This window comes from Furipterus horrens, unplaced genomic scaffold, assembly GCF_987537825.1.
Source record: "Furipterus horrens unplaced genomic scaffold, mFurHor1.1.pri manual_scaffold_17, whole genome shotgun sequence".
NCBI classification, from domain to species: Eukaryota; Metazoa; Chordata; class Mammalia; order Chiroptera; family Furipteridae; genus Furipterus; species Furipterus horrens.
The window spans coordinates 79,696,764-79,710,966 of NW_028327187.1; the positions used below are offsets into that span (position 1 = coordinate 79,696,764).

At 44.8% G+C, this 14,203-nt stretch overlaps 2 pseudogenes; both read right to left on the reverse strand.

Annotated features, from left to right (window-relative positions):
• Window positions 1-5,170: 5,170 nt before the first annotated feature.
• Window positions 5,171-6,437, reverse strand: LOC149991382 (TIP41-like protein; annotated as a pseudogene).
• LOC149991383 (small ribosomal subunit protein eS27 pseudogene) lies at window positions 5,929-6,195 on the reverse strand (annotated as a pseudogene).
• Window positions 6,438-14,203: the final 7,766 nt, after the last annotated feature.

A 14,203-nucleotide genomic window follows, 5' to 3' on the forward strand; every position in this document is an offset into this window, starting at 1 on the left:
AACGACACTCTAACTGACTGAGCTTCCCAGCCACGGCTGGGAGACTTTAAAAAAAATACTGGAAAAAAAATAAAAACCCAAGGTCTGGGCCCCACCCCCAGACCATATTAATCAGAACCTCTACAGGAGGAGGGGAAGTGGGGCCCAGGCAGTGATATTTTCAAAAAGCGCCCCAGATGGTTTTGATCATTCCTACCAGATTGTTGGTTCCCTCGCTGCACCTGACACATCAGGCTCATCCTGCCCCCACTCCTTTGCTTACAGTGTTCCCCTTCCTCTCCCCATCCCCATCCATCCCACATTCCTGCCTGGTAAATTTCTACCCATCTTCCAAGCTCTAAGTTGGATGCTCTCTCCTCCATTAGGACCACGCTGTTCTCCGCACACTCCTTCCCTTTGATGATTGCAGGTGCTGCCTGCAGGGTGAAGCCCCCACCCCAGCATGGCACACAGGCTCACCTTTCCAGCCTCATCACCTGCTTCTCCCTCACCACATTTTATTCCCTGTGCTTCTACCACACCAAACTATTTGCCCTTCTGCAGGTGCACTTACACCTGAGCTTTTCCACATGCTCTTCCTAACCCACAGCCTCAAGGATGCCTTTAGCCAACTCCGCTATTCATCCTTTAAAACCCAGCTCATGCAACACTCCTGTGAAGCCCACTATGAGCCTCTCCACTAGTCTCCTGGGGGTAGAGTTAGGTGTTGTCTGCCCTCTGTTCCCTAGCACTGTGGACTTATCTCTAGTACTCAGCACATTGTGTTTATTGTATATTTGTCTGGGTTGCCTCAAGTCTGAGCTCGAGGTCAAGGATTGTGACTTTTCCATCTCTCTTTGTTTGTGCAGCACAAACCCCGCATAAAGGAAGTACTGAGAGAATGTTTGCTGAATTCTATTACCTTGTGGGGGTTTACTGGCAGTCACAGTGAAAATTGCTGCTGTCCCCTTCAGTAAAAGCCCCAATAACTGAACATAATAGTTTAAGAACAGTATGAACAGCATTGAGGAAACCAGATTATCACCTCTCATTTTAGCCCATTTCTGTCCATTGAATCTGGGATTAATATATTAATACCTTATTTACATTGCATTATCAAGTCAGCCTTTGAGTACTGCCCTCTCAACCCATTCACTGCCAGACAAATTGCTTTGCTTACTCAATGGTCTGCATCCAAAATCCACTGGGGAGCTTTCCAACATTCTGTTGCCCAGGCTGCCCAACGGGCCAAATACATTAGAATCTCTGGGAGTGGGTCCAAGGCATCAATGTTTTTTTGAAGCTCCCGAGGTGATTCCAAAGAGGCCAAGGTGTACTGGTAGATTTAAAGCCAGACAGCTCCCTCCATTGGCTCTGCCCTTTTATTTTTTCCTGCCCTTGTCTGCCCTTCCTTCCTGGCCTTAACTCCACTCTCCTCTCCTCTCCCCTCCCTGCCACTTGCCTGCTCTCCAGTTGCTCACACTTGTTGTCCTGATACGACTCACAGTACCACCCAGATGACCACTAAGCAGTGGACACCACACCTTTGTGGTCTTGGGGCCTAGCCCTTCATTGGCTGGACCTTTGTTCCTTCTTGAGTCAAATGGGGATCATGACACCTGTTCTGCCACTTAAGAGGCCTATGCGAGGAGAGCAGTGTAAGTAGGAGGTATCTAGAGCTGCACTACCAACAAAGGGCCGGCCCTATGGTGTTCATGACAGTCATGCCAGTCATGCCAGTCATGCAACATATGTTGACAAAAATACTATGAAGTTGATAGGTACATTCATAGAAAGTTGAACAAAACCTGCACAGACTTGGTAACTGGGGGGAAGAAAGGGGATGCACCTGCGAGGGGTGCGAGGGGGATTCCACTGCATCATTCCTGTTTTCTTCTAAAAAATTAAGTCTGGCAAAAATGCGAAGATTTGGTCAAACTGGGAGTGTTTATTTTTATGTATTCATTTTGAGAGAGAGAGAGAAAAACATCAATTTGTTGTACCACTTATTTATGCACTTATTGGTTGATTCTTGTATGTGACCTGACTGGGATCGAACCCGCAACCTTGGCTTATTGGAACAATGCTCAAATCAACTGAGCTACCTGGCCAGGGCCAAGCTGGGGGTGTTTATAGTATTCTCTACTTTTCTGCACACTAGAAAAGAAGATAATAAAATAACTATATACAACATAAACATATAATATTTAAAAATTAAAAGAAAAAGAAAAAAAAGAGACAGATTCTTATCATCATCTTGCCCTAGCTTAGCTCTTATTGTCCACCCTGGTACAGTGGTGGGAATTGATAAATCTTGGAATTGATAGTTACTTCAAATCCTTTTCATAAGATAGAGATGTATAAATCAATGACTTAATAAAATTTTTAAAAAACTTGTCTGTTTCCTCTACCTGATTTTGGAGACATCAGTGAGGACATTTTTGCATGCAGTGCACTGAGTAATGAATGCTCATTAAGATTTAGTTCAAAAAAACAATAAGTAAATCAAAAATTAAAAATAAATACATAAATACATACATAAATAAATAAATAAATAATTTTTTTAAGAAAAGAGTTTCAGTTCAAGGAAACAAAAGTAACGAGACAGAGACCCAGGAAGAGCCTCAAGGGGGAGAGGGAAGGGGATGCAGCAGGAGGAGGAAGAGGGGCTCATTCATCTGGATGAAGTCACATTCAAGTACAAATGAGTAACAGACATATCATACTCTCACTTGTTCGATTTTCTGCTGCGGTTTCTCCATCTAGGGGTTGAACACGCCCACCTCACCGCTGTTCTGGGCCCTGTACGAAGGTAACATAAATTCATCTTCATGATGCTCTTTTTAAAGACAGCTGCTCAGCTCCTTCAATAATCTCAACTGATCTACTACTCTGACAACCACTAGCTTTAGCACCTGGCACACAAGTCACAGCTTCATTCTAGCACCTTCATTCCATTTAGACAAAGGTGCCCTTCTGAGGCAGCCCGTCTGGCTCACAGTACAGCTAGCTGTTTTTAATAGAGAAAGGCACCCCTTTTCCTGGCTCACTGAGCCCTGCGCTGGGACGCATAGCACAGCTGGGTGAGCACAGGAAAAGTTGACTTTTAGATCCTCATTCTGACCCCCTCAGCGCAAGGTGTCCCACACTCTGAAAACTTGCATGACCTTATATATGGGGAGGTCCTTCTGTAACTTGTGATTTGGCCCCTGACTGTTTCCAAGACCTCAGATTTCTGTTATCCTAGCCCTGCTCTCATTCACTGCTTTCACTGTTACCTACACTCCAGAACACTGGCTTTCACTACTGCCCTAGCAGAAGGCAAGCCCAGTTCTGCTTCAGATCTCATTTGCTCTTCCCTCTGAACTGCTTTCCTTCCCAGACCTTTGCATATTCAGGTCTCATTTCAACAATAGAGTCAATCTCTTCTTCATATCTCCCAGGTCTTCAATATCATCACTACCTGAAAGCCCAATTTACATGTTTATTGCCGTTTCCACCTTCCTTATAACTGCAAAAACTCTCCCTCAAGAACACTATTCAAACACCCATCCCTACTTACCTCAGTAAGCCTAGGTTGCTCAAACTCTGCAATTCTAAAGAAAGGCCTGTCTTCAGGACTGGCCCTTGACTGGCTCTTGGGTCTGGGGATATTCTGAGGATAAGAATTGTTTTTATATGTGAGGCATTGGGCCATGTTGTATCAATGTGAAAATTAATCCTAACATTGTGGAAAAAAGAAACACCCATCCCTACCCCTGCACAGAGGGACTCAGCCAAACTTTAGCATGGCTTCTAGCAACCTAAGGCCAAGTCCGTAGGATGACCCAGTTTCCATCTGGAATTTTCCTTTTAATCGAGCCAACACCTAAGATAGCCCCCCACCCCTTGCTTAGAGCATTTACTAAAATGGTCTTGCAACTGTCAATTCTTCCCGTCCCTTTGAGATGTAGATATATATCCTAGAACTCCATCCCATCTCTCAAGGACCATTCCCTTGAAATGCAATCATTACAAAGCCTATGGCCTCTATCCCCCAGTCCTCAGTGGGAGGATAGACGCCTAACTTCAACAATGGACAGCTAGCAGACGCAGCTGGCCTAACTTCACTTACACTGATCAACCCTTTGTAATTTTCCACTTCCCTGACTCTACTGAACCCCTCCTTGCTCCTCTCCCTCCTTTAAAACACCCTGTCACGCCCTGGCCGAATGGGAATGTGGCTCAACTCTTTTCCCTGCTGTCAGTAGTGACTGAATAAAATCTGTCTTCACTGCTTTAACTACTGTCTGTCTTTGTTTATCTTTGACACCCTCCCTCAGATATTCAAGGACAGGGACCATGTCTATTTTGTTCAATACTGATTCTAAGTGCCTCCAGGAATGCCTAACACAACAAACATTCGCTGAATGAACAAATAAATGTTTGTTAAAAGGCACGTAGTAAAAAAAGGGGGGACGCCAAGATCGGGAGGTAGGAGATCTAGATTTTAGTCTCATTTGTCTTGGTTAACTAGTTACCTGAATCAAGTTGCTTCATCAACATGATCCAAGTACTGTCTGTGTGAGCTGGGGCAACATATGGAACCTCTCTGTCTCACTTTCCTCAACCAGCAATTTCATCCTCACAGGGTTGTTGGGGGAAGATTGAAACAGTGTGAGAGAAACAAACAGTGTGGGAGTGGTTGCTCAGGAAATGAGGTCTAACCTTGACTTTTTACTGCAGTGGTCCCCAACCTTTCTGCCACCAGGGACGGGTTTTGTGGAAGACAATTTATCCACAGACCAGGGATTGAGGGGGGGGGTTGGGATGATTCAAGCACATTACATTTATTATGCACTTTATCTCTATTATTATTACATTGTGATATATAATGAAATAATTATACAACTCACCATAATGAAAATCACTGGGAGCCCTGAGCTTGTTTTCCTGCAACTAGATGGTTCTATCTGGGGGTGATGGGACACAGTGACACCTGAAGTGTGTTGCTCATGTCTGGTCTACTCTGTAATCTTGTTTTGGCTGCTGTCACAAAGTTAGAATGTTGAAAATGGAAGCAGACTTTTCAGTGCTTTTGTGACAATCTCAGGATATTCCGCCTTAACTTAATTTATTTTTATATTTTTGCCTGCAACAATCTTTTATTTTATTTTATTTTTCCTCTAAGGTTACTGAAAACCTGCACATAGATAAGGCAATAAATTTTCATAATAAAAATACCCCCATCCACATAGCCAAGGTCTCTGTCGGATCCCACAGTGAGCATGAGGTATGTCACATTCTATTCCATAGGTGAATTTTCTTGTCAGTCTGTGAGGTTATGATCAATTCTCTCTGGAAATATTAGCTTCTCGCAAACTGCTTTTTTGATTGGTAAATACTGTGCTACTTCATCGGGCTCCATGAAGAAGGAAGGTGGAACATCCGTTAATTTAGTAATTTTGCTCTCTCATGATGTGTATTTTCATAACACGTAGGTCTTGTTGACTTCATGGTAAAGTCTTGTGTCATTCATTCTTATAAGCACTCCATCGATTCTTTAAAAAAAGAAAAAAAGAAAAAGAAAACACAACAGCAGGAAAAAGCTGGAGAACATTACTCTAATTTTCGCACTTAGACTTCAAACTCCATGATCATGATCATGAAGTTCCTCCTCAAATAAGAGAACTTCTTAAAAAAACTTAATCTGTTTTCTGGCTTTCATTTTTTCTGTATCTAACTTGAGTGATTCTCCAAGTAATGTTGCATAGGTCCTTATAATCTGTTGCATAGGTCCAATTGGAGTGTTCACCCTCCGTTCTGCTTTCCTGACATTCTTCCGCACAGGCTACTGTGAGCATTTCTTGGTAGTTGTTTACACATCTTAAAGCATCTGTAGCATTGAACTCAATCTCAAAGCCAGTGCTGGATTGTGTGTGTGTGTGTGTGTGTGTATCCAAAATGAGTTTATTGGGATGGTTCCCCACTCACCTTGATTAAGGGTGCTTTTAGTGCTGCTTCTTTCTTGAAGGAGCATCCTTCTGTAAGCCTTGCTTTTCCTCCTCTGGGCTGACAGAGGACAGTGGAGCAGCCAACACATAAAACTACCTTTTGTGCACGGCTAAAGACGGCGGTGATTTTATAGCATCCTGGGCAGTTCACATCCATGAAGGAGGAATTGGGGCTCTGCACCAAGTACTTCTTTTTGTGTTTCCTCTTCTCCTCTTCTGGAGAGAGATGAAGGAGAGCCTAGCGAGAGGCATGTTTTCATGGGGAGGTCGTCACCGCAGCAAAGGCCAGTGCTGGCTTCTTGAAACATTATCTCCAAACATTGTTTCTGGGAGGGATGGCATATGCAGTTCATCAGCTAACTTCTCCATGTTTGCCGACTTCATGATGAAGGTCCTGGTAGCTGTCAGCTTCCAGCACCTGAAGGAGAAGTCCTGGTGGTTGCTCTGGAAGCTGTGGATCATCATGGCCGAGGTCGGCCCGCGTAGGCCGAGCAGGATGGGTTGGAGCGGCTGCAGCAGCAGCAGCAGCAGCAGTGGACACCGGTTCCCCCGCCTTGCTGTGGCCCAGCCCTGGCCTTGACTTAATCAGCTCAGCCCCTGCTGTGCAGCCAGGTTCCTAACAAGCCACAGACTGGTACCAGTCCATAACCCAGGGGTTGGGGGCCCCTGTTTTACTGGGTTTCTCTAACCTGGTGTCATAAAAAACAGCCGAGTTTGTGGTCCTAAGGGTTTGGCCTCTTGAGCCAGATTTTCTGAGTTTGAAGTCTGCTTTGCTCCTTACTAGTTATGTGACCTTGGAAAGTGGCTTAACTTTCAGTACTCACTTTCTTCATCTGTAAACTAGGGATAACTGTCATCATAGGATTGTGGTGAAGAGTAACAGAGTAAATACACTCTCAACAGAGTGTGACATGTCTTCTATAGGTGTTAAGTGGTATGATTGGGCCTCAGGATCCTCATTCAAAAGAAACATTATGCTTTAAGGTTCCTGAAGCCTCTGTGATGTTGCCCCTGCAGCTGGAGTAGCCGATGGCTTCCTTACCTTTCTTTTTTGAAAAAAATTATTAGTTGGCATACAATAGTATATTAGTTTCAGGTGTACAAAGTAGTGCTTCACCATTTATATACCTATGTGATCCCCACACTAAATCTATTAACCATCTGTCACTGTACAGCTATTACAGTGTTATTGACTATATTCCCTGTGCTGTACATCACATCCCTGTGGCTTAGGTATTTTATAACTGAAATTTTGTACCTCTTTTTCCCCTTCACCTTTTTCACACATCCGCCCATTCCCACCCCTCTGGCAACCAGTTTTGTGCTCTGTTTCCATGAGTCTATTTTTGTTTTGTTTGTTCATTTGTTTTATTTCTTAGATTCCACATGTAGGTGATATAATAAGGTATTTGTCTTTCTCTGTCTGACTTATTTCACTTAGTATAATACCCTCTAGGCCCATCCCTGTTGCTTTTTCTGTTGTTGGAGTCTGGTGTCAGAGTTTTAACCCAATTTCACCCTGGGTAGCTTCGCACCTCCCTCAGGCTTCCCTTCCTGACAGGTGGTCTGATGTCGCTCTTCACAGCACATGCCAGGCCCTTCTGGGGTCTTCTTTCCATATGTATAAGGAAAACAAAGGTTCCTCCAGGCTACAAGGGCAGTTCCACACAGGTCTTTCAATTCCACCCATCCCCATGGGACCCCCTTTTTGACTCAGAGGCTCCCCGAGTGTGGGGTGGGCTATCGGAACTGACTTAAAAAGTGGGGGTAGGGTACAGCACGGTTACTGTCCACGCCTAGACTCCCTTTGGTGGGGTATGATCTGAGGGGGCGACTGGACTTCAGACTGAGTCTCTTCTAGGGCATGGATATGCAAGGACGGGATTGAGAGGGTTTTCCTCTGGGTCCAACACACTCACTGTCTTCTGTCCTCTGATTTTCAGATTCCCCAAAGGACTGCAAGCACGATCCAGTTGAAAGGACCAGTCACAACTTCCCGTCTACCACTAAAGACTCTGAGCCCACTTAAACCTACCCTGGCGGCCGCACTTATCCTCCTTCTCCAGGGTACTCTACGACGCCACTGAGAAACAAGTGGTGAGCAGGGCACGCATGCGCGGACACCATTTCCACCAAGAACTGGCGAAATTCCGCCGGAAGGGCCCAGTGGGGGCGGAGGGCACATGCGCAGATGTCACGCACCGCTCCAGCCGGAAAGATGCGGTGAGTGGGTGGTCGCGTCCAGCTGACTTTATACATCTCGGCCCCACCCACCCACCCACACCCGGCCGTCGCCCCCTTTCTGTCCCTGGGTCTCGTGTTCCCACACTCAGCGTGAATCCCATTTCCGCTGGCAGTCCCTCCAATAAAGAAAATGAACGGGAGAACGACAAGCATAGTGAATTTAAGGTGCTTTTGCTTAGAGTGGGTGCAGCCTGTACACGGATTGCCATCAAATCCTTAGTTTCAGACAGGGTGTCTTTTCTTTCCCAACTGGAAGTGGCATAAATAAAAGAGGAACTTGTCTCCTGCCCGAAACCCTTCGCCATCAGGCTCTTTGAGGACCAGAGCCACCTTTGAGCTCCTATTGATGACAGATCAGGGCCTCCTCACTATGTTCCACACCCCCGCCGTTAGGACAGTCTCACATGGCGCAAAGTGGCCTAGGGTGGAGCGCACAGCCCTAAGACGGGACCGCCTTTTATGGCGGACATAATAAGCTCGGATAAAGCGAGTATTCAATTCCCACTTAAAAGGCGGAGAAAATTGAGGTTGGGAGACCAATACGACCTGATCCTGGTCCCACAGCCTCAACTTCAGTGGGTCCGTAGTCAAGACTTATTACAGACACTGCATCTAAAGCCTCGCACTGGGCTCTGACTAGGTGGGTCAGTAGGTTGGGGCATCCTCCCATGCACCAAAAGGTGCGGTTGGATCCTGGTCTGGCACACAAGTTGGTTGCAGGTTGCCTCCCCGGTCGGAGCGCTTTCGCTTTCGGGAGGCAACCGATCTTGATGTTTCTCTCCCACATCGATGTTTCTCTTTTTCTTTCTCTAAAAATCAACAAACATGTCCTTCGGTGAGGATTTTTTTTAATATTAAAAAAAATAAAGCCTCGCACTCGAATGGGTACTCCACTCCCATCCCGCGGCACACACCCCCGCCCCCCAACTTCTGGGTGCTGCTCTATCACATTGGTGGGGGTTTCACTGGCAGCTGCCGCTCCGCCCATGGTGACTCATCTCCCCCTCACACCCGCTCCCCCCTGCGCCCGCCATTTATTCTGTTCCAAGTCTTTTGTAACGACTCCACCTAGGGCGGGAGCGGAGAGGATTATCAGAATCTCTCCTCGATTCTCCCAATTTGGGGGCCGAGGTTACTAGTGTAACCTCGGGGGCTGGAGAATGGGAAGCCTCAGAAGGAAGGCCCCGGTGTCCTGGAGGGAGAAGAATGGTTCTGCCCGCATTGCTAGAGCCTCCTTCCTCCAGCTTCTGTCCCCTGCTTACAGCGGCTCACTCCACCCTCTGGTGCCAACTGGCTCCCTGTTCCTCTCCGTCATCCCTACCTGCTTGCTTTCCTGCTTTCCCTGGGCTGTCCACATCTCCTTCTCTTTCTCCCCCACAACCTCCCTGGCTCTGGGCCTCTTTGGCTTCCTCTACTTCCATATCGCCAGGATACCATCGTCTCCCTCCCATTCCTTCTCTCCCTTCAAAAACAAACAAACACGCACCCGCACTAGTCCTATAATGGCTTTATTAAGCCTGCAGATGAATGACCCCCCAGCTTTCTAGCTCTCCTTCTGGGTGGATGTGTAAACAATGTGGTTCCAAGGCTGTGAAGGCAAAGTGGATATAAGTGAAACTGACACTGAACTGATCCTAATACTTACTGATCCCATCAAATGATGGTTTATTACGATGTCACACATATGCATTCATTCACTCAGTAAACACTGCCATCTGTTCTCCCTGGGGCCCTATATGGTGAACCAAGGATACAGAGATCAGAACAGACCCCTGATCTCTCAGGAGGTAAGTATTGGTTCAGAGGTAGGTATACAGAGCTGTGGTAGTCGGAGGGGAGCATCTCACAGCCCTGAGGATTATCTGTGGGGTAGGGTTGCCAGATTTATTTTAACAGATAAAAATACACGATGCTCACTTGGATATGAATTTAGATAACTAATTATTTTGGTTAATAACATGAATTTTCATAATAGTATATCCCAAATATTGCATGCGAGGTACTCGTACTAAAAATTATTTGTTATTTATCTGAAATTCAAATTGAATTACTGAGCACCCAAATCTCATCTGGCAGCATTACTGTGCATTGTTGCTGTTATACAGTGCTATACAGGCTGAAGTCAGGGAAGTCAGCAGCTGTGGATTATTGACAGCCCTACACGTGAGGGGGAACCACTGACAGGGTTTAAAGCAAGGAGAGTAACATAATAAAATTTGACTCTTAGGAAGATAGTACTGTTGGAGAGTCCTTTTAAGAGGGTCAACAGTGGGATTTGACAGGTATAATAGTACAAGAGATTTTGGGTGGTGATAATAGGAAGATAAGAGAGAGGAGTGATAATAGGAAGATAAGAGAGAGGAAGAGCCACATGCCAGAAGTATGTAAGACTTAAGTCAACAGGATTTTACAACTGATTAGATAGAGTGGAAAGGGCATTAGCCCCAGAGTTTGGCTTTGAAGTCTGTGAAGATAATATTACTACCAACTGAGACAGAGCAAGTTTAGGGGGCAATGGTTGAGTTTAATTTAAGATGTGTTGGAGGTGCCTAAGAGCCATCTGGTGTAGGGGTCTAGAAAATGGTTGGCTATCTCATTCTGAAGTTCAGTGGAGAGGTGAGCTGGAGGTGTAGATTAGGAAATCCTCAGCAGAGAGGCAGTATTGAAACCATGAGATTAATGAACTCCCCAGTGAGGGGGCATAAGGAAAGAAACCCAGGGAGGAGACCAAAAAGGAACAGTCAGGGAAGTGAGGTATCATGGGAGCCAAGAGGTGTTTCTAGGAGGAGAAAGTGATCAACCATGTCAAACACAGCCAGAAAGTTCTGATTACACAAAGGCTGAACAGCGCCATTGATTTGGGCAATGCTAAAGTCATCATGACACACAGGCTCATTCACATGTCAGCCCCATTAATTCACATGGTAAACACTCAGTTAGCACGTATCCTCAGCACACTCTCAGAGGCTCACCACAGTCATTCTTATGTTGTGCACACTGCCTCAGAGCTTAAACCATTCAACTCACTTGGAAATCACAGGCACACATTTGGATCCTCTCCATATTCATCATTTGAAGTCCTTTATGGTTGCCAGTGCCACCTCAGAGCCAGCCAGAACCAGTGTACTTGTCTTGGCAAGGGTAACAGCAGGCCCCCACAAGGGTCGAACAGTTTATCTTGTATTAATAGTTTTTATCTCTCAAGAGTAAAGACCACCTTTGTGCTTCTCTCATCTCCTGGTACAGCTAATGCCCCTTGGGGATTGTGAGGTAATGCTGGATGTTGCTGGTTCTAGTGGCCTTGACATACCCCTTTGCTCACCTCTGGTGCTCATGCCCCTAAACTAATGAATATTCATTGTGTGCAAATCTTGAGTTCAATCTATTCTCTATTTTCTAATGATCTTGATATAGAGGTGCAAACAATAAAGACAGGGGATGCTCAATGGCAAAAGTACCCAGAGAAGTTGGAGGACTGGTACCCAGAGCCTAGTAGAAAGGGCAAGCCCCAAACAAGACCTCTCTTCTCTCTGAGGTCCAAGGAAAGGATAGCGTGGCCTAGAGAAAATGCTGGAGGTGACAAGAGAGGAAGCATTAAGCATTCATCTAATGGCCTCCGTTTGCTCTAAACACATAAGTTCTTTTGTTTTCAGATTTATTTATTTATTTATTTTCAGGGAGAGGGGAAAAGAGGGAGAAAGAGAGGAAGAGAAACACTGATTGGTTGCCTCTCACATGCTGCCAGCTGGGGACTTGGCCCGCAACTCAAGCATGTGCCTTGACTGGGAATCGAACCAGCCACCTTTTGGTTCGCAGGCTGACGCTCAATCAACTGAGCCACACCAGCCAGGGCTAAACACAGAAGTTCTTAACCAAGGGTCCACAGCCCCTTTGGAATCTGTAGAGAGAATTTAAGGAGCCCATGGGCTTGGATGGAGGAGGCAGGAAATTGCATCTTTCTTTTCACTATCACTAACAGAAATGTAGCATATTCTTCTAGGGGATGTGGGTAACAAGCTAAAATAGTATAGTAGTACCTGTGGCTTGTCATCAATGGAAATAAGATTTTCATACCTTATCATGGTTGTTGCAGATCTCTGAAAATAACATCATTATTTTAAAATCAGGGTAGTCACTAAATCTGTTGAAAGAGCTTAGTGTTTAATATATTGATAAAGAAGCACATATTTTATAATACTACATGACATATGTATTTCTTATTATTTTGGTAATTGTATTTCTTTTGTAATTCTATTTATCTTATGCATGCATTATTCTGGAAAGGGGTTCCTTAAATTTCACCAGACTGCCAGAGCTGTCCACAGCATTAAAAAAGCTAAGAGACACTGCTCCTAAGAGTAACAAAAGTTTATATTTACATATCAATTGCTAAAGGCCAGGTACTGTTCAAAGTATCTTTTAAAAATATATATACTGTACTTGTTAACTCATTTATTCCTAGAAACTCTACAAGGTAGATTCTTTGATTATACCCATTTTACAGAAGAGGAAGCTGAGGCACAGCAGTTTAACTTGCCCAAGGTCATTCAGCCATTAAACAATGGAGTTGAGATTCAAACCCAGGCCCTTTTGGTTTCAGAGCTTGTGCTAAAATGTCAAGGACTTCAAATGGTAGAAGGCCAAGGGGCAAATGGGTTGAGAGTGCAGTGAGAATAGGTAAAGAGAGGGAGACTGAGAGAGAGGCTCTACTCTGGCCAGGAGAAAAGTAGGAAGAGGCCACTAGGCTGGAAGAAAATAGAAAGACCCACAGGATTCAAGGAGATAAAAGAAGTGGTAAAGGGGAGGAGACCCCAGATAAGTGGGAGAACATCGTCAGAGTGAGAGATGGTGGTATGTAGATGTCAGAGATGTGGGGGAGTCATTCCAAGTCATGACGAAGTTAATAATGTGGTCTAGACAAAGGTGGTTAAAGTTGAGAAGAGGTGAAGGTCCCTGAAGTTGAGGAGGTGAAAGTCCCTAAAGTTGAGTAGGTGAAGGAATCATGAAGCTGGGCCTGCAAATTCTCCCAATGTTATTGGCTGATTGACTCATTCATTCATGCATTCATTTGTATTGAGTGTCTAGTATGTGCCAGGCAGTGTTCTTGGCATTGGGTAGCCAAGAGGTGAACTAGTAGAACGAGACTCTGCTGCCATGGGCTTACTTTCCAGCAGGGAAAGAACTACAGAAACACATACACACACAACAAGGCCTGTTAGACAAGGCTCAAAGGCCTTTAGGCACAATTTCACAATGTCAGAAGTTCTGAAAAGCATAAGGTTTTTTCATACCTTGGAACCTAAACTCATTAGGTGACTAAACTTGACCCAAAGTAGTGTGAGGATATTTATAGTTTTGATTCACACTTGGTGCAAATTCTCATACTTTTCACTAGAAATATTAACGTTCATTTATAAGTGAAGCTCCAGACCTTTCTTGGTAGTTATGTAATATAGAGTATATGCAGCATATAGAGTTATGTAATGTTGAGTATGTCTTCCTTTCTAAAATTGAAAAAAATTCTGAATTCCAAAACATACTTGGCCCCAAGGTTGGGAAAAAGTTTATGGACTTGTAAGTGCTACGCAGAAAATTCCAATATGTAAGGTGCTGGTTGCAAACTGGCTCCTGTAATTGGAGGGTAAGAAGAGATGGAAGAAAGGAGCCGACCACTCCAGATTGGTAGGTGGCAGGTTTAATAAACAAGAAAACTTACATATGAGGCTTGTCTCGGGTGGCCACAAGATGAGATCTTGGCATCCGCTCATCAGAATTTTAAAGGTTTACATACAGGTCTTAACTGGGTTCAGTCACATATACTGTCCAGATGGTCTCAACAACACATTGCTCTCTCAAGGCTGTGTCCTTGAAACAGCTCTGGATGTGAGAATGATGGGCAGAGTGGAAAGGGGCGGGGGTGAGAAGACATCAATTGCCTGGTTCCAGCTGGCAGAACAACTGGGAGTCACATCCTTTTTTTTTAAAGA